The following is a 20,474-nucleotide window of genomic DNA, read 5'->3' on the forward strand; positions in this document are numbered from 1 at the left end:
GACAGGACGCGAGGCAACGGGCACAAACTGAAACACAGACACTTCCATCTGAACATGAGGAAAAGCTTCTTCACTGTGAGGGTGACAGAGCACTGGAACAGGTTGCCCCGAGAGGTGGTGGAGTCTCCTTCTCTGGAGATATTCAAAACGCGCCTGGATGCAATCCTGTGCAATGTGCTCTAGGTGACCCTGCTTGAGCAGGGGGGTTGGACTAGATGATCTCCAGAGGTCCCTTCCAACCTCAGCGATTCTGTGATTCTGTGATTCTGTGTAAAGACAAACAACTATCAGAATCTAAACATATAGAGCATTTATGCTAAACTAAGGCCAAATTTCAGAGTAAAAATGGAAATTTAAGTTTCGTCACTGGATGAAAAGCTGGAAACAAAGTTAAACAGAACCTGGCATCCTTCTGCATTGCAAAGCATGCTGATTGATGAACGATATGTTGTGCTGCTGCCAGCGAAGTAAAATGCATGCAATTTCAAGCATATTAAGATTTTCTGCACAGTTTGAGCTGCCTTGGAGAACTGCAAACTGAGGATGCCATTCCACAAGCCTGGGAAGTCACTTACAGCCAGGAAACACTCAGCCACAAACTGATCCAAGCTGAGTGTCCTCAGAAGGAAGCCCTTGGATTCTCGAGTATCTAACTGTTGTTTGGGGACTAAAGGCTGCCTGCGGAAGGAAAAATAATTAGTGCAATTTATTTCACATTTACCTTTTTCTGCGTCTTCAGCTTTCATCTCCATATCACTTACTTGTTAAAAATCATGTCATCTCTAAAGATTAATGTAAGCTGTATTTCAAATATTATGTGGTACTGAGCATAACTTCTCTCTCTCAGGATTTCTTCTATTCCAAACTTTTATTCCTTGTTTGCTGAACTCACAGCAAAAACAAAAATACTCCTTGATCCTCTAAAGTGTTATATGAGTCTCCCTTCACGATTCAGGCTTTTTTTCCTTCCATTTCTTTCAGTCTGCCACACGCTCTACTTCAGAACTGCCTTCCAGCTGAGCACCCCCTGTTACTCTCCTGGAAAATGTAATCTCTAACCACCACCTTTCTTTTTGCTTCTGCCATCACCACCATTTAACAAAACATGCTTTATGAACAAATTAAGTTTATGTCCTCTGTCACAGGCTTAAAAATTACTTCAACAGAAATGAGATAATGTCTTTGTTATTCTTTAAAAATCCATGAAAGCAATAAATGGGGCTGAAATTGTTCTGAGGCCTACACTGCAGCTTAAATGGGCAAATTCACACTATAGTAAAAACCTATAACATTAGAAATTACAGAGCTTGAACTGAAACATGTATTCAATGTTTCAGTTTGCCCCAAGTAATGACAATAAGAACAAATTAACAATGAAAATTGTAACAACTGCCTTTCCAGTTTAAGTTGTAAACTGGAGATGGAGAAGATGCTTGGATAGCAAGGTTAAAGCAAAGACAAAACTGACAAGGCAACACTCAATCAAAACTCTACATTCCATAAAACAGCCTTGTTACAATCACAAGAGATGACTGTCAAACATTTACCAGGGTCATAACCATTAATCATTTTATTTAGCTGATAAGCAGGCAGCTTGCTGACTTAATTATATATAACAGCACCCTTAAAATTCCTGTACTTGCATAAATGTTGACAACACTACAGATTTGTATTTGGGCATTCTTGTTACTCAAGTGACTTCAGAGTCTAAACGTTAATTACACTTACATAATTACTGTGCTGACAATTAATCTGAAATTCTGTGCTGAACATGGAATGTTTACTTTTTTATCCAAATTGACATATTTGGTTTATTCCCTCAGTCACAGATGTACAGCTACCCCTTCGTCAACCTGGACCAACTACATTATGTTAATTAGGAAAGAAAGTTTAATTTCTTTCCCCTGTGTACCCAAAGGAATCAAGGGGACATGGTTGCTAAGACACATTCCTGTGAAAGAGAAGAGTTTCTACATATTCAAACAGAGCAAATGCTGATTATGCACCGAAAACACGCTTCTGTTAACTGAAAGCAGTGAACTAAATTTTAATGATTAAAGATTATTGTGTAAAACTGGAAGAACTTTAATAACTCAGAATTTAATTTGTGATTACAAGCAGTATGCTTGGCCATTAAGCTTGGCAGCTAAGGTTGAATTGTGTGTTGCAGAAAAAGGAGTTAGGGACAAATACTCAAAACTGGTTATTATTTTCCTAATTATTTTTTCCACCTCCTGATATTCTTTACACATAATAAAAACCTGTAAAATGTAGAGACCTTAATTGTTCTATTCCTACGCATAAAGTACACACATGAGACAATTTCCATATGTAAATATTTTCTCTCATTGTTTGTAAATATTTTAAATTTTGATGAAACATATATGTTTAGTTCCCTTTTTTAATTTCCTTAGCAAATGACATATGAAACTTTCTTTAAAAAATAGTTGTAAATTGAAAATATTTCCCAAAGCACACCTCTGCAAATTACCCACAGCTACTACTTTATCAGATGGGTGATATAATTGGAATGTTTGCTACAAAATCTTATACAGCTGGTTATGAGCTCAAAGAAAGTTTAAGTTCACATAGGTTACTGAGGATGCAAATTATAAGCCAGATGTGCATATTACTTATGGAGACTTGGACAAAAACTTGTCCCTAAAAAAACCTCAAAGGCAACCAATATCTCAATGCAGGAAAAGGGCATTTCTGATTTTTCTGTTTTCCATTCGCAGCTGTGCATTGGAAATGAACTGGAACTGTTAATCTTAATTAATCTATGTTTTGATAATCTAGGAAGTTTGCCTAAAGTGTGCTCTAACAGTAGAACATTTTTGCACTTTCTGCTCCTTTGTAGGGCTAGCTGCTGAGGTATGAAATATCACAAGAAAGACCAATCCCAGAACATTTAAAAGACAAGAAATGCTGAGGCTGTGATTATGGGATGTGCTTTCCATAGGCTTTAGCCCACCTGCCTATGTACAAGAGCCTCAGGGAACACCCACATTTCAAAGCACGGTGCTGAAGGACCTCCTGAAGTTTGTCTGAAGGCAAGACAAGAAAACACTCTTCCTGTACTAGTCCATGAAGAAGAAAGTGTATTTCCTAAGAAATGCTTGTATCTGTTGTAACCCATTCTCTCCACTGCTCCCACTGCCGGCTTCCCACACCATGCCAGCTGGACATCATCAGCTCTTCAGAGGGCATGAGGGTCCCCCAGAGTTGGAGGGAGATGGACCTGCAGCCCCAACGAGGGGGCGCCCCGGTGCCGCCAGCCTTCCCCTCCCAACTGACACCTGATCACAGGTGTGCTGATCACAGAATCACAGAATGGTTGAGGTTGGAGGGGACCTCTGGAGATCATCTAGTCCAGCCTCCCTGCTCAAGCAGGGTCATCTAGAGCACATTGCCCAGGATTGTGTTTAGACTGCTTTTGAATATCTCCAAGGAATATCTCCAAATTTTGAATATCTCCAAAACCTCTCTGGGCAGCCTGTTCCTATGCTCTGTTACCCTTACAGTAAAGAGTTTTTTCCTCATGTTCAGACAGATCTTCCTGTTTTTCAGTTTGTGCCAGTTGCCTCTTGTCCTATTGCTGGGCACCACTGAAAAGAGTCTGGTCCCATCCTCTTTTCACCATCCCTTCAGCTACTTGTACACATTGATAAGAACCCCTACATCAGTCTTCTCCAGGCTGAAGAGTTCCCACTCTCTCAGCTTTTCCTCATATGAAAAATGCTCTAATCCCTTAATCATCTTAGTAGCCCTCCACTGGACTTGCTCCAGTAGCTCCATGTCTCTCTTGTATTGGAGACAGTACTCCAGATGTGGCCTCACCAGGGCTGAGCAGAGGGGGAGGATCATCTCCCTTGACCTGCTGGCAGCGCTCTTGCTAATGCAACCCAGGATACCATTGGCCTTCTTGGCCACAAAAGCACATTGGTGGCTCATGGTCAACTTGCTGTCCATCAGGACCCCCAGGTCCTTCTCCACAGAGCTGCTTTCTGGCAGGTCAATCCCCAGCCTGTACAGATGCATGGAGTTATTCCTCCCTAGGTGAAGGACTCTGCGCTTCCCTTTGTTGAACTTCATGAGGTTCCCCTCTGTCCATTTCTCCAGACTGTCAAGGTCCCTCTGAATGGCAGCACAGCCTTCTGGGGTATCAGCCACTCCTGGCAGTTTGGTACCATCAGCAAACCTGCTGAGGGTGCGCTCTGTCCCTTCATCCAGCTCACTGATGAATAAGTGGAACAATACCGGACCCAGTATTGGCCCCTGGGGGAGGCTGCTAGCTACAGGCCTCCAACTAGACTTTGCGTCACTGATCACAACCCTCTGAATTCTGCCTTTCAGCCAGTTCTCAGTCCACCTCACTCTCTGCTCATCTAGCCTGCACTTCCTGAGCTTGCCTATGAGGATGTTATGGGACACAGTGTCAAAAGCCTTGATGTGTACCTGCATAGCTCACTCCATCTCAGCTATTGCTCGTGTGCGTTGGCAAACGAGGAATGGTTTTCTGGTTTTACATTATGCACCTGGTACTTGCAGAGTCTCTTTTCACCAGGATAAAGGGGCCTGACCCAAAGTTGCACGGGTGACGACACTATGGCAGGCAGTGCCCAGGCTGGTGTGCGCAAGCACCCAACCTGCTGCTCATGTGGTCATGTATGCCGCAGGGCCAGGCCTCAGTCTGCACAGAAACACTCCTCCTCTTCCCATTATTATTGCTTACATAGCTCATGAGTTTTACCTTTAAGCATGTGTGTTGCCCAGCAATACCTATTAAAATCCCGCATACGCACTAGCGAACGAGCAATACAAAGGCACGATCCATGTTCAAAATTACATAAACAATTGAATGTTACACTAAGTATATCAATAGCTTAGAAAACATACGGCACTTGGCAAAAATCAGCAAAGAACCAATGCTCTCAGTCTAACCAGGTTCCTTAAATTTTATCTGATATTCCTGAATTAGAACTTTATGAATTTAATCCTCAGTAAGTCATTCACCTTGTATCACCCTCACCTGTCTTTACATTGATTTTCTTTTCCTTTACAAAGTTTGAAAGCAATTATATTTTAATGGGATACTGCTTCCCAACTTCCTATGGCTTTTCTGAAGATCTCAACTTAAAAGCATTTTGAATAAATTCATTTTCTTTCCACATGCTGAATCACTAACACAATGAGAACTATGATTATAACAATATTTCGCTGTAAAATTTTTTAAAGGTTCTTAATTTTTTTCTTCTCATTCTTCATAGCCTTTGTCCAGAAAAGATCAGTTAATTTCTCTAGACATTAAAGTAAAATAATCCAGTATACTTTGTACAGGAAGAGTAGAACTAACTTCACAAAATTCTACATAATTCTTGAAGTTTTAATTCATGAAAGACTATCTTATCCCTTCATGTTATATCAGTGTATGTTAGTGCTATATTGGTTAAAAGGGATACCACTTCACAATTTATGCCTTGTCAACTTTAAATACACCCACACTGTTTGACAAGACTGAATTGTACATTTACTTGTCATTTCAATACTGTTGTTGTTTGAAAATATTATGGCTCTAAGCAGCAAACACAAATCACATTCTTTTGTTACTAAATCCTACTCATGCATCTATCTAAAGAACTCCTGAAAAGGCTTAAGCAGTACAGATATACTGGCAAAAGAATAACACTGTTTTTTATTTAAATACTTGTTCACATATTGGTGAGCAAAATAAAAGAGAGACAGAAACAGCAGCTGCTATCTTCAACAAACTCTGTATAACCTGAAGATAAACTAAAGTACCATGAGATGCAGTCCATCCACTTTGTTTAAAATAAAAGAGATATATATATTTGTTTTTCTAAATAAGGAAAGTGTTTTAGGAAAGTTATTTCCTAGAAAAGGTGAGTGATATATGTTTCTGAAGAAAGTTTAAAATAATAAACATAATTACTTTACACCTTCAATTATGCTTTTCCCTAGAACATAATAATGGATAAATGGATGGATATTAACACAGAGCTGTTTATCCACAGAAAAATCACAAAATTGTACTTTAGCATCACATCAAAGCCATTGAAGAGCAGCCACCTTCGGGCTGAAATGCAGTAGCCTTTTTGCAGCAATAAACTCAGTAAAAGTGACGAAATTAAAGATAAATATATAAAATATTAAAGATTGTTTAGACCAGTCAGAATGCCCCGTGCTTCAAATATTTCAAGAAACAAGGCAAACCCACTTAAGCAAATTCAAACACAAAATCCTCAGGTATTTCCATCGATATGATTGCTATGTTATTCCCCGATACACTTCTGCATTATAGATCTACAAGCAGTGGTTTTGAACGTTATCATAACTAACAGCAAGGGTAAAGAGGTGCCACGTCTGAATAGCCAAGAAAAGTTAAATCACAGGGCTGGGTCAGTACTGTCCTCTGAGCGGTACTAGGTCAGTCTGCCGAAAGACTTACTAGGCATTGTGAACAGAAGAGAAAAGCTTGCCATTGCCATCATGGAAAGACACAGAGTAGCGTATTACTGATAAACTAACTAGTCAAACTGAATTTCACTCAGGAACGCTTAAGGAACTGTGTTTGACCATGAAATTCTCTCAGGTTACCCTGAACTTTGTTCATTACTTTTATCAGTGAAAGCAGGGCAGTGAAACCTGCTTTCGCCTTTTTTAAAAAGATGCAGCTATTACTCTTTCAGGCCTCAAATTTAGCACAGAGCTTGTGCAAGGGGAATTTTGTTACCCAACTATACTTTCCATTAGAGACTAATGTGCTGCTGCGGGCACACCACAGGAAAGTGTTGGTGGTGACACAGATAACACTGACAGCCCGACACTCTAGATTAATTTACAATTAAAGCATTTCTGATATCCTGGTCATCAAGTAAGACCATCTGCAGTGTGCTAGTTGTCCTTAAGGTGCTGGGGGGGACATGTAGCCGTTACCTCACCAAGGGCAGTGTGAGGGACCGGCTCTGCTCTGGAAACCAAACCGTCAGAAAGCTATCAAAAGAATAACACTGGCAGATCCACTTTCTATTTAATTCAGTTGGTTATTTCCTTTTATAGTTCTTTTTTTGTGTTATGCTTGTGAAGTACATCCATTCTATATGAAAAGCAGAAGCTGTGGCTACTTTGAAAATTGTCCGCAACTATGAGCAAACATCATTTTCTACCTTATTCAGGGTAGCTACAAATCATAAGCTTTTGCTAACAGACAGATCAATGGGACCAAAGGATAGAAAAACTATTCTGATTTGAAAGGCATAACTATACACTTACTGAAGAAACATACAGATGTATTGGAGCTTGATGAAAATCCATCAAATCCACAGCTGTTTTGTAGACTTTAAATAGAATTAATTGCTCTGAGAAAACAGTTCAAATAGTGATTCTATTAGGATGTTCTCTCTGAGTTACCACACCATGCTATGGTAGCCAGGAATACATACTACAGTTTTTATAAAAGGCTGATTTAATGGTTGCAATCCTGCTTTGGAGTGTAAAATCTCACCTTGAGCATGGAGGCAAATATAGTCATTGCTTAAATAAACTCTGTGTTTATTTTATGCTTGTTCCCTGTTCTATTTCTCATGCCTCAATTTATCCCAGTTTTGATGTCATCTGCATATATGTATTTACACTTTTTCAGTGAATCAGAAAGAGATGCTGAAAATCTCACAGGATACCGTGTCATCTATAAAGCAGGCACAAGCTAGCGTACCTCCTACTGGTGGAGATGAAAGGGGAGATCTGCAAGCTGAAGCTGGAGTTTTTAGTACTCCCAGTTACTAGGGCTGAGCAAGTATAAATTTAGTTATGAAATAAGTAAATTGTCAAAATAAAAAACTTAATTTGTTGGCATGTATTGCAAGTCACTAATGCCCTTGGGCTAATGGAATTTATAGGAACTCTATCGATTTTCTTCCCTCTTCTGACACAGCGTGTATTTTAGGTAGCATATTTTTGGCTGCTTAGGCTCACTTTGAGAGTTGTTCATTTTCCAGGATGAACACTGAGAGAAGCATTTCACTTTTGCATATGAAAAGAAAAGGCTTCAGTGCTCTGAATTTCAGAGTTAATTAACAGTGAGTAAATCTGTGAAAATTATAATGAGCTTCATGATGACAACTCCACAGAAAGCAGCAAGATCCAGAGAGGGGTCATATACCCAACATGTGACTGGCTGAATATAAACTTGTAAATAATACAGAAGTGACTATACTGATGTTCAGTGAAAACAAAATATAGAAAGTGAGATAATGCTGAAAACAAAGTAAGTATGTTTCAATTGGTATTTAAACGGCTCATAGATCATATATTTAACCACAAAATGCAGAGGCAAAATATGCAGCCTCTATTAAACAAAATTGAATTAATCTAAAGTGACAAAATTTTCTTCTTTGTCAAAATAAAAAAAGGAAATATTACTTTCAGAAACTGCATTACACTGATTGTCCAGAAGACTATCCGAACTGTTTTCTGAGGACATTCTTTTTTAAGCAACACTTTCTTTTACAGGGTTTAAATTTATTTTGGTCAGGTTAGTGGAGACTGATAATATTAAAAAAAAAAAATACTCCTGATGTTTTAGAACAAAGAATGAAGATTTTGGCCTTTTGAGCCTGCTGAAAAACTAAAAGAAATCTTCCCCAAGCCAAAACTGATTATGAACACAGATCTGAACTTAATATAGAAGAAACCAGCAAGTCTGTGTTTTTAAGTAGGGTAGTCTGAAAACAAGTTTTTGTCTGTTACAAAGATATTAGGCAGTGGGTAGTGGGCTGGGAAATATATCTAGCTTTCTATGTGGCAGTTCATTTACTTTACATTTGAATGAAGAAAACCTAAAAATTGAAACTTCTCTTATCTCCAGTTTTTGCTTTATCATGATTAAATGACAGTATTTTCCTATCTTCAACAGTTAAGTATTTGTAAGCCTCCCACAGTGTCATTTCACCAATTCTATTGCAAAATGATGAAGTGTTTCTAAAATAAAGAGGAATGCTTAATTGTAAAGGTGAACTTCAGAACAGTTTCAACTTTCAGTGGTTTTCAGGTATACTATTGTCTGTGTTTGCAATCACTTCAAAGGACTAGTTAAACCTCGAAAATTTAAAAAGAATTGTACTTAAGGCATAACTACAGCAAGCTGTGCTACTTATGTTTTTGGCTGTATTTTTTAAACAAGTTGTATTTACACATACAAAGCATGAAAAAACAGGCCTGCTTTCATTCAAAAGCAAGTTTACACTGAAAGTAAATAGAATTCTTATTTAATTTTTCTAGACTTGATAGGAGTATATAACATTCAAGAAAATCATAAAAACTTTAGGACTGAGATGAACTGGATTTGAAGAAAATCATTTTATACACAGCCGGAGAGATAAAACATATGAAATTTCTTTTGACCTAATGAAAATTCAAAGGTAAATTAATTTGTTCAAAATACACAATCAGATTTAAAGAAGTTATCTCTTTGCAGGCAGAGATAATATGATCAGGAAAACATATTTCTTTCCTTGACAACTATTCTAGTCATGATTTATTAACTTTTCATTATTACCTGCAGTTCTCTCTTTCTGTGTGTGTTATACACCTTTCCACTTTGCTGAAACACATACTTAGAAAGATACTGGTGAGGCAGGTTTAAATATATTAATCATTTTTGCTTAGGATTTCACATTTCAGTATTCTTTAAGTTTGAAACTAACTACTACTTAATCGCCATGTGCGTCAAGGAAAAGTACCAATTTTAATATAGCTATTAGAGGTTGCTAAAGCAATTCCGAACAGGGCAGAAGACACTGGATTAATGATCTATCCTTTGACTGAGAGAGAAAACAGCATGCAGAGAAGTGAAATGGTTTTTTTATTTGCATAGAAAATTAACAGTAATGGCTTTGGCTTTTTTTTTTTTTTCCTGAGACTTTGCTTTCTAAGGCAATATATCTGTCTCTTTTCATTATTATATTTAATATAGGTAGATTATTTAGGCTAGTTCTTATGCATCCTTTTTTCAGTAAAGAAAGTACTGGAAGCCCAAGATAATTATGTTGCTTCTTTCACTCCTTCTAACTGTGTTTAATTAGACTTTTAATTTTATCTTCATAAGCAGAACCATCATGGTGAAGCTGATCTTATGTAAGTGACTTGTATACCATGGCCACAGAAGCAGCACTGGTGGCTGCAAGCAACTTGATGTAAAAACTGCCAGGTTTATCCTTTTCCTTTCAGACCGAGGTGTTTTTGTATTAATTTTTATGGTAGCAAAGATCTACATGCATTCACTTTTCTGTCGAGGGTAGGAAACAGAGCTGAAACTCTCCCATTTAAACAGCAATCTGTTCTCCTTTGAAATAACATAAGAATTAAACATGCTCCCTCCCCTCATCCTCATCTCTTGACAGCTCTGTGTTTGTTTACTTAAATGAACGGACATGGATGGGATATAATGTGACAGGGAGAAGGTTTTGTAATTATTACTCATAAAGGGTCATCCTGAACTTGCAGAGGGGAAATTCTTCTTAGGGCTATATAAGATTTCATTCAATATCATTATAGTGATGTTGTGGTTTAAAAATGTGTATCAGAAGAACAGTTGTCTTGGACAAAAGCTTCTTGTGGTAAATAAGATAATTTTGAGATACCAGTAGTAGCTGGCTCTTTCAACTGCTGTTCTAAGTATCTATATCAGCACAACAAAAATTGCTGCTCACATGCATAGAGTTATTAAAAAAATGGTATCTTCTGATAGTTTATATTTCTTGCTGAGATTAGAAGAGTTGCGAACCCAAACCAAGTACTATTATACAAATACAAAGGAGGAGACAGTGACTCCAGTTCAACATGCACTTTCCAAATAAGTATCTTAAATGTTTGAATTTTAAATGTCTTGGATTGTGTCTCTGCACCAGAAGTACTTTCTGCAGTGATGTAAAAGGTTAACAGCTGCTCTCCCAAACATCCTCCATTAACTATTTTTCCTTCATTTCTTTATTATAAACAAAATTTCTTGGGATTTTGATGCCAGGTATCCTCACTCCTCCTTCTGCTGGAGGGTGACACTGTTGACATCCCACCCCGCTGTAGGTGTGATACTAAGATGCGAATGCACAGAGAGAAACACCCCTAAACCCCATTTGCCTCACTTCTGAGAACTCCTATCACAACACAGGAGCAATCATCCCAATATTAAAGGTCCTTCTTCCACTCGTGTGTTTTCACACAAAGTAACTACAACTCCTTCATTTATCTTTAAAAATATTTGATGCACTCTTTCCTTTTTACAAAACTTAGCAGGTTCAATCTCTCTTTTATAATGTCTTTCCTACAGAAAAACTACGCTGGATCCTCTGTTAAAATTTCATAAAGATTAGTCCCCATTTCAATTCACTGATATCAATAGACAAGGGCATTTGCAGCCACTTCTGTACAAATATTGTATTGCACGAGTTCAAATTGAATCTTTCACATAAAACCACTTAAATTTTATTATTACCAGTAGGCATTAAAAGGCTACGTGTCAAAACTTGTTAGATGCCCTATCAGAAAAACATCCAGGTCTTGGATCCTAAACACACGTATCAGAGTTACACCACTGTTTAACAAATAGAGGAGAGCTGACGGTAAATGAGATGGAAAGTTATCACGTTATACTACTGGAATTCTTTTAAAGAGAACTTTTAATATCTCACTATAATATTTTAAGCTCAGTGCTATCTGTTTCTAGATAATAAATAATAGCATTTTCCTTGTTGTCTGAGTATAGTTTCTTTTAGATCCCTCTGAAAATTATTCTCATGTCTGACCTAAGGACATTTTTGTTTTAGCTGTAGCATATACTATACTTCTTCCTATCAGCAATATAGAAAGCATTCAGCCATGACCTCTCAGCATAGCGACAGACTGGCTTCGAATTGCAATTTCAATAATTAAAGCAAAATAAAACAAGTTCTGGCTAAAGAATAGCCAATAATCTATTTTCTCTTCCTCTTATTTATCCCTTTTGTTTTTCTAGGAACTGTTAAATATTCAAAAATTTCTACCTTCTCAGTCAGTAACAACATGCAGAAAACTAAAAAGCAACCTCTGTAAGCAGAAAATATTGGAATAATTTATTTCAAAGATGTTACTTTTCTCTCTCTCTCTCTCTCTCTCTGAGGCATTTAGATCTAGCCATTGTAGGTAGCTATTAACTGATAGGATCCTATAGTACGTTCTGGACAGTCTGTGAACTAATGGGAAGCCACTAATCTTTGGTATTCTCATATGGATTTATTTACATTCTTGGTGACCTGATGAGATGTAAAAAGGCTGAATATAAAATGCACACAATTCTAAACTGAGCTTTCATCTAGCAGAGTTAGGTAAGTCCAAGGACCCAGGGTGCATTGTTCTTACTATTTGTGTAAATACATCCTATTTTTAGAGCATCTGATTTATTTAGAGAGCAATCATCAATATGATTACTTCAAATTTTCCCCCGGAAACTTTTTATTGAGCCTAGTCTTTTATATTTTTTCCAGAAAACTCCTTCTCTAATCTGCTGAGTATCTATTTCCAAGTCTGCAAATTTAGTAGATGCTATGATAACAATTTTCTACTTCTTGCTATTCATGTTCAGATTTCATTCAATTTATTTTAACTCATTTACATAACCCCTGTCAAATCTGATTCAGTTAGAGATTTCTTTGCCCCATTTCTTTTATCTTTCATAAAAGAAACTTTCATAAAAGAAACTTGGGAAAGAAGTTTCCCAAAGTTCCACTCCAAGTCTGAGATTTACTCGACTGCTATCTTGGTTCTGCTGCAATACAATATTTGTATTTATTTTATTTTTGCATATTAAGGGAATGGAGAATAAAATCTCATTGTGCCTAAGTGTTACAAGCTTTAGGTCAAGGCTGTCATATCTATGGGATGTCTTTTTCCATACTATTTCTTAATAACATAAAAGAATACGTCAATGCTCAGCCCAAAGGAAGGTTCAGTTGCACAGTATTGTACTTATTTGTTGGCAAGAATTTAACAGAAGGCCAACTTCAGCTATCAATGGAAACACTATTCTTCTACCTGAAGGTGAATTTTGCCTCACAAATTCTTTCTTGATGCTGAGCTGAGATTCTAAGCTTGATGACAAAGATAGGTAGCATTTGCATATAGCACTGGGATTTACAAAAACTCAGAGTGAAACACACACTGAAACGCAGAAAATGTTATTCTATGCAATTTTATGACACCCTGAAAGCTTTGTCTTACATTTACATCTATACATAACTAGTGGAATCTGTATTTTAAAAGGAAGCAAAAACTAGGTCAAAAATAAATGGATAAATTTAAACCAATAAAAAACAGTAAATAAAATGTAGATGCCATCCCTTTTTGTGTCAGGAATATGAAGTGATGAGAGGTTGTTTTCATGAGAAAACCTGCATTTTTAAAAATATGTTCATCACAGTTTAAGGAGAGAAGGAAAAAACATGGCAGTAAGGCATGGAGCAAATCTACATCTATTTCCAAAAATACATTAGAAAAAAAATGTATTCACAGAAAAAATCAGTTTTGCCAACCAAATTCAAAAGAAAGGATAGTGTGGTTCACAACATGATGTTACTGCAGCATGTGGATTAAACTTGCAGCTTTGAATATGTTTAAAGAATACTTTACAAACATTTAGGCATTTGTTATCCAGCCATGGAATTTTATGTGTAACTAAAGACTAGGCAGAGTGCCTATACATGTTGTAAAATGTACTTAATACCTTTAAATTGGTTGCATTTCAAATTTTGTGTAGTTTCTGCACATAATTAGGTTTACAAATTAAACACTTTTCAAAATACCTTTAAAATCTTCATTCAAAACCAGTCCCTGTTTTAGAGCACTGTACCAACGGTGAGTCAGTGCTCCCAGTTAGCCAAGGTCTTACCGTAGCGGTTGCAGAACTCCCACGAGTCCCAGGTAAGACATCATTATGCTAGAACCTCCCTACACAAGTACAGGAAAGACACAGTTGAATTTTCCATAGAAGTCCAAGAGCTTACAAACAGAGTATTTCCTTATCAACATTGCCATTTCAGAGAGAATAGAAGACACTATGCACTCTTAAGCCATTTTCTCCTTTTTCCTACTTTTAGGATCAATTTGGAAAAAAGAAAAAAATCAAAAGCCTGAAAAGCTACTGACATGTTATATCATATAATTTTTGCACAGTAATATTTTTCTTTATACAGTCCTTTCTGAAATACAATTTTTTATTTAGAAAAAAAGATGACATGAAAATTAAACCGTATAGTTTTAAAGGAATTTGTTAACCTGGCTCCTAATTCAGTGAAATCTCGTGCATACCTCATTCATAGATCCAAAACACATGTTACTTCTTGGAGGAACTCTGGGTAACTTTGCTTGGTATCCGGTATAATAACAATTACATTCTTATGATTAACTCTTTAGCAGCTGTGCTTGATTACAATGGTTATTTAAATTGATTCAGAGGTAAGTCCGGCCTCAGGGTGCAAGGAGAAGCGCAGAGACCCTGAGCCGCTTTCTCCGTAACTCACAGCTGCTGGGTGCACATGCTGCGCAGCTGGGAGAGTAGCGGTAGGAACAGCAGTAAACAAGAGATTTTAAGGAGGAGTAAGTTAAAACAATATCCTCTACTTTCTTACTCCTTCCCCTGACTACTGCACAAATGTACAACAGCATTCCCTAAAGGCACTCAACAAGCCTCAGAAATCGCTCCGAATCTAACCTCCCCAAATTGTTCTGAGCTGAAAATACCAAGCATTTTGAGCACAGTATATCATTTGCACCTCTAACTAATCCTATTTACTCACGCTTATATCTGGCAGCAGATATGATTGGAACTATTGTCTGAAAACAGTACAAATGGTACAAAAAGCATTATGACATTTTTATAATCCCTTTATAAACATTGCTAAAACAGTGCCAAAAGGTATCAAACTTTTGTTGTACTTGTCTGGTAAGGGAAAGGAGTAGTTGTTTATTTAATGGTGTGATACTATTTCAGAAAAACATTCCCACTAACTCGCTTACTGACTGATATACCAAATGTTTAAAAATGTAATTTCTTTTCTGTATTTTTATTTTTTAACCATTTTCACAGCTGATCTTTTAATGGTTGACAGTTCTTGCTATTTATTACAAAATAAAAGCATTGTAATTCTTTAACATTCAGTATGTCAGACAGAACAGAGCTGAGGCCCACAGCAGGGCCTGAAGAGGCTTATTAGATGATTAAACTCACAAACCATAAGAAACTGTAAAGCAGGGAAGTACTTGGCAAAGCCCATTCTGTACAAAAACTAAAATGTAATTTAAGAGGAGTCTACCATTTCTCCTATAAGAGAAGCAAATGTCATATAATTCTGAAAGCACAGTAATTTCTGCCATTCAAAAATGATAATTTGAATTAATGGGATTCCCTAGCAGCTAAATGACAGATTTTCTCACACCACTCTAAATTTAAAGACAGCTCCCAGGATATCTTTCTTTTACAGGCATTTCAACATGAATCTCTCTCCTACGCGACAGTCCCATATGCATGCAGGAAAAGGCAGTTCCATATGTAGATATGCTTATAAGCTACTTCATGCTAACCTAAAAACAGCTACAATCTGTTTTGAAATTCAAATGGTAGTGAACACTGACTCATATTTTAAAAAGATATTTAGCAGTCACAGGATACTGACATGTGATTTTACGTGGTGCCTTTAGGCATCTTAATTATCTCTGATTATCTAAATTTTTAATATTAGGAATTGGTTTCAGCCTTTTAGTGAAGAAAGACTGGGGCCCAGTGAAATATAGAAGACATGTTCCACCAACTTTAACTGTTATTCACTATTGCATACAAATATCTTGGCCTAAATATAAAGTTACCAAGATATTTACATTAATCACAGAAATAATGTTTGAAAATGAACTATTTGTGAATGAGATGTTTAATCTCAACTAAAATATATACAGTTCAACTGATAACATCTATAAATTACCTTTATAAATGCAAGTGAAAAGGGATTTGAAGTTCTAGCTTCAAATGCACCAATATTTCTAACTCTTATTTCCTTTATACTTCTACATATGTTATATAAGAGTATTGTTCAACATCGATTAGCATTTTTATTTAAAAGTCATTTTTCAGTGAAGACATACTATAATTCATTTTTGAGAAAGTCTTAATTAATATTAGACATTAGATAAATCTTGTCCAGCATCATGTTTTTGAACAGTTTAAAATGGCCCTTACTATTGCTAGATATATCACAGAAAGAGACACATGCCTGACTCTATTTTCACATCAGAACACTTAAACTTCTAAAACTCAAGCATGAGTAATCTTTTTGTAATCACAACTGTCCAAGGTATTTTTCGATCACAAATTTGTATAAAGCATTTTGTATTTGTTTTACACTGCACATAGTCTCACACTAACATGGAGAGTGTATCATCATTCTTAGTGCTAGTCAACATCAGAACAGGGATTAAAACTAAGTAGTTCAATTTAACTTCATTATCATTCTCAAATTATAAACAGTGCATTTTACAGTTCTGAATAAAAAAAGATGCATTGAGGAGACAGGCATATAGATCATTATGATTTAAAAGAAGCAAAGATAATTTTCATTTTCACCAAAAATTTTTCTAAAACCATAAATAAATCTGTGATTATTTAGCTGAATATCATCCATCTTGATAAGCCTCTAGTTGTCCTTGTCAAACCACCAGCCCTCTACCCCTAAAAAAAAAAAAAAGAAAGCCCCCAACACCTTAGTAAATGCAAGGAAAGCATAAAGAAAGAAGACATGCTGTATTGTATCTCAACTCATTAGCAGCTAATGAAGCAGGGAATAACAGGAACCCAGAAGGAAACAGTATATGATTCTGTTGAAAAGGGCCAGAAAATGAAGACAGATAATGGGTGTAATGAGCCAACAGAGGAATTTTCAGGTTGTACATTTGGATTCATAGATAACGCCAGATGCTTTTTCCCATTTCTTGTGTCATGAAAGAGACGGACAAAAATCACCATTCTTTTATGGTTGATGTTTTCTTATTCTTATTGCAGAACAACAACAGGCTGGATTATGTCTAACTACAATTATGCTTTGTCATAATAAATCTTCAGAATTGCTCTGCACAAGAATGAATGAAGATCACTGGCTCTTAAAGTAATAATTTCTCCAGAGAATGAGCCAATAGATTGACATTTTCTTCACTGGAAGCTAACACAAAGCATGTGTGAAAATAGTGTTTGGTCAACAGACCATATAAAATAACTGGAAAAAACTTTTATTGATATGAATTACAGGCTTTAAAAAGTAGCTCACTGTAACCCCTACCAATACCAGTATTAGAGTTGCAAGATGAAATTCAGAATTGTACTTTCAGCTCAAATCCTTTAACAAGCGTTCTCAAAATATACCTCCTTGGCTACACAGAAAGGGATAAGAGAGGTCTAAATAAGTGACAGAAGAACTAGACTCTCTGCATGTGCTAAAATTTCATTTTGGTTTAAAAACAGGTCAAGTTGGGGCTTCCCTCAAAAGAATTCTTCAGTCCTTGTCCACTGATACTGAGCTGCAAATCAAATGCAACACAGTCATTCTCAACAGCATTCCTATGCCTAATATGCCTAACCTTTAATTAAAAAAAAACAAAAAAAACCCTGATTTGTAGAATCATTTAATTGCTAGTTTGATATCTTAGATATCATAAGGCTTTAATGTTGCCACTGGCATTTTCAGTTATTGACAATGACATTTACATCAAAACAATCTTAAGGCTATTCATATTAATTTAAGAAATAGTGTGCCTTCAAGCTACCCTTCTTTCCAAGATTTGCAGAAATAATAGAAATAAGCACAAAAGAAGAGTAAGCAGACTCCTGTTACTGTATTCAAGCTGTTGCAAAAGGCCTCTTTGGACATTCAGAACCACCATCATTTCTTTCCCCAACATATGAAAGTTATATATGGCAAACATGGTTTCCTCCTTCCAGAACCATTTCTACATAAAAAAAGAAAACATGTATTTTCACATATTAATGCTGATGAACACATATATTCATACTTTTTGCAAATTATTCTACTATTGGATATGTTTGTTCAGATGTTGCTCATAGTATTATTTAAATCTTCACACATCTAACCTCTCCAAAGTTTTTGTTGCTGAAATACTAATTCAAGAATTATAACATTTAATTATTCAAGAAAAACTTTCTACCTTACTCCTGATTTTTACAGAGGCATGTTTTGAATAGTAATGATAAACTACTTGACTTTCTTCTATCCGAGTTTTTCTTCTTTTTAACAGTTTTTCTGTATTTCCATATTTCTTCCTCTGGTACTTAAAACATGATCATTATTTAAGCATTTAATGTTTGTTAAAGACAAGTAGACACTACAGATAAACAGTTTTAAGGGCTTCATTACTCATTAAGAATGAATCAAGGAAAACATCATAGGGGAAGTTGTCAGTGGGGAAAGCAACATGGGGCTGAAAGGTAGCATGACAACCTGAAATGGTCCTTGAACTCAGCTCTGTCCTGGGGAAACTCGTGAGCAGCACTGCAGTGGTGCTGGGTGACCAGGGGCTGCTGGGCAGCACAGCTTCTCAACCAAGACAGCAGTGAAACCAACAGAAGACTCTCAAAGCCATCCCCACTGGTTTCCCCGGCATTGCTCTCTGCCCTGGACAATCCAGCCAGAGAGCAGTATCATGCCACAACATCTACTGACACCCCTTACCTTGTTAGGCTCCTTGGAGCTCTCTCTTCCTCTAGCTCTCCAAGGCATCGTCTATTTAGTGTCCCTCAGCTATGGGAAAATGTTACTGCCCTACAGACTTCTGTAAGGTTTTTCCTTCTTTTTCTCCTGTGTGGGCAGAAGGATTCAACATTTATTTCCAAATTTCTTTCCACAATCATCTTAAGGAGGATTCTTGGAATCTCTTTCTTGCATCATTACTTTATGTTATTTTAAAGAACAGTATCACAAAGAGGATGAAAATGCTAAGGATATTTTTCTCTCCAACAGCCTCAGAGACCTTGTTACAGACAAAGCAGAGATAGGAAATCACTCTCCTACCTAGACATACTCCTACTCTTCTACTGTGTTTGTGGTAAAAGAAGAAAGCAGATGCCAACAATCCAAACCTGCCACCCATCTTCTTTTCTCTGCCTTTACAAAAGCCATCTCTCCAGCTACAAACACTGGAGGGAGAGCAGAAATTGTGACAGTCCAAAGAGTAATAGTTTAAAGTTTGTTTTGTTAAATCTTCTCCAGTTGTGACATTCTCAGTTTATATAATAGTAGTTGCTATATCTTATCTTGTAGTTCTCACTTAAACAATTTTATAGAAATTGACTGTGCCACACAAAATTACTTTGAGTATTTACCATGGAACACTAAGTTTAATGGATCATAAAAAATTACTCCCAACAGGCGTATGGAATGGAGGGGGAATGTAAATCCATGGGTGATATATATAATGATATAACTGAGACTATTATTATTTTGCCTACAACAAGATGTCTACAAGATATTACATTATTTTCTCTGAACAGTAATAAGGATGTAACCAAACACTAGCTGATAGTATTCAATGACTGTTCCCTTGCTAGCTTCCTTGACTCTCTAAGCTGTTATTTGGAAAATTAGAAACACATTTTCCCCACAGGTGGAGGAATCCAGTACTGCAATAATGCAAACCAGTCTTTGGCAAGGTTCGTTACACACTGGATGTCCTTTAAGGCTAAAGAATTCTGTATTTTGTTACTATCTAGTTGGACAATGCAATAGGAAAATGCGACCCTGATCCATTCATAGTGACAAAATTGTGAAGATTTTAATGTCCTTTAAGAAAGTATAAATATGCCAGATAAAACAAACTATGCAGGCAAGAGGAAATATCAGTGCTATTTAAGAAGATGTTAAACAGTAGTATAAAAAAAGAATTGTAAACTGGTGTTGCTACAGGAACAGATGATATTACCTATAACAGATACTATTACATAGTGGGTTACCACCTGTCATTCCTGACTATGCCAGTAGTTCTTTATGCGTATCATCAACAGGTTGAAAAGCACATAGGGAAAATATGCCTAAATTTCGATAAACATTTCAAGAGTACACATGAGAATGGAATTGGTTAAATACATACCTGTAGTTCACAGTATGTTATTAGGCATGTCACGTGTTAAATGGAAGAAGTTTCGGTTAGGCACTGTTTCATCCCTTGTCATATTTCTCCCTCCTCCCTCCCACACTGATTCTCACATACTATTTTCTTAGGAAAAAGAATTATTTTTCCCTAACAACAGAAAGAACTGACAAAAACAAATATTCCTGATACCTGCTAACTTTTTAGGATTTTTCTGTATTTGAGCCAGACATATTATATGAGACATACTACAGTTGACAAGTGACAGGATTTTCAGATTA

The sequence above is a fragment of the Apteryx rowi genome, unplaced genomic scaffold (assembly GCF_003343035.1).
Source record: "Apteryx rowi isolate R43461 unplaced genomic scaffold, aptRow1 scaffold_179, whole genome shotgun sequence".
NCBI classification, from domain to species: domain Eukaryota; kingdom Metazoa; phylum Chordata; class Aves; order Apterygiformes; family Apterygidae; genus Apteryx; species Apteryx rowi.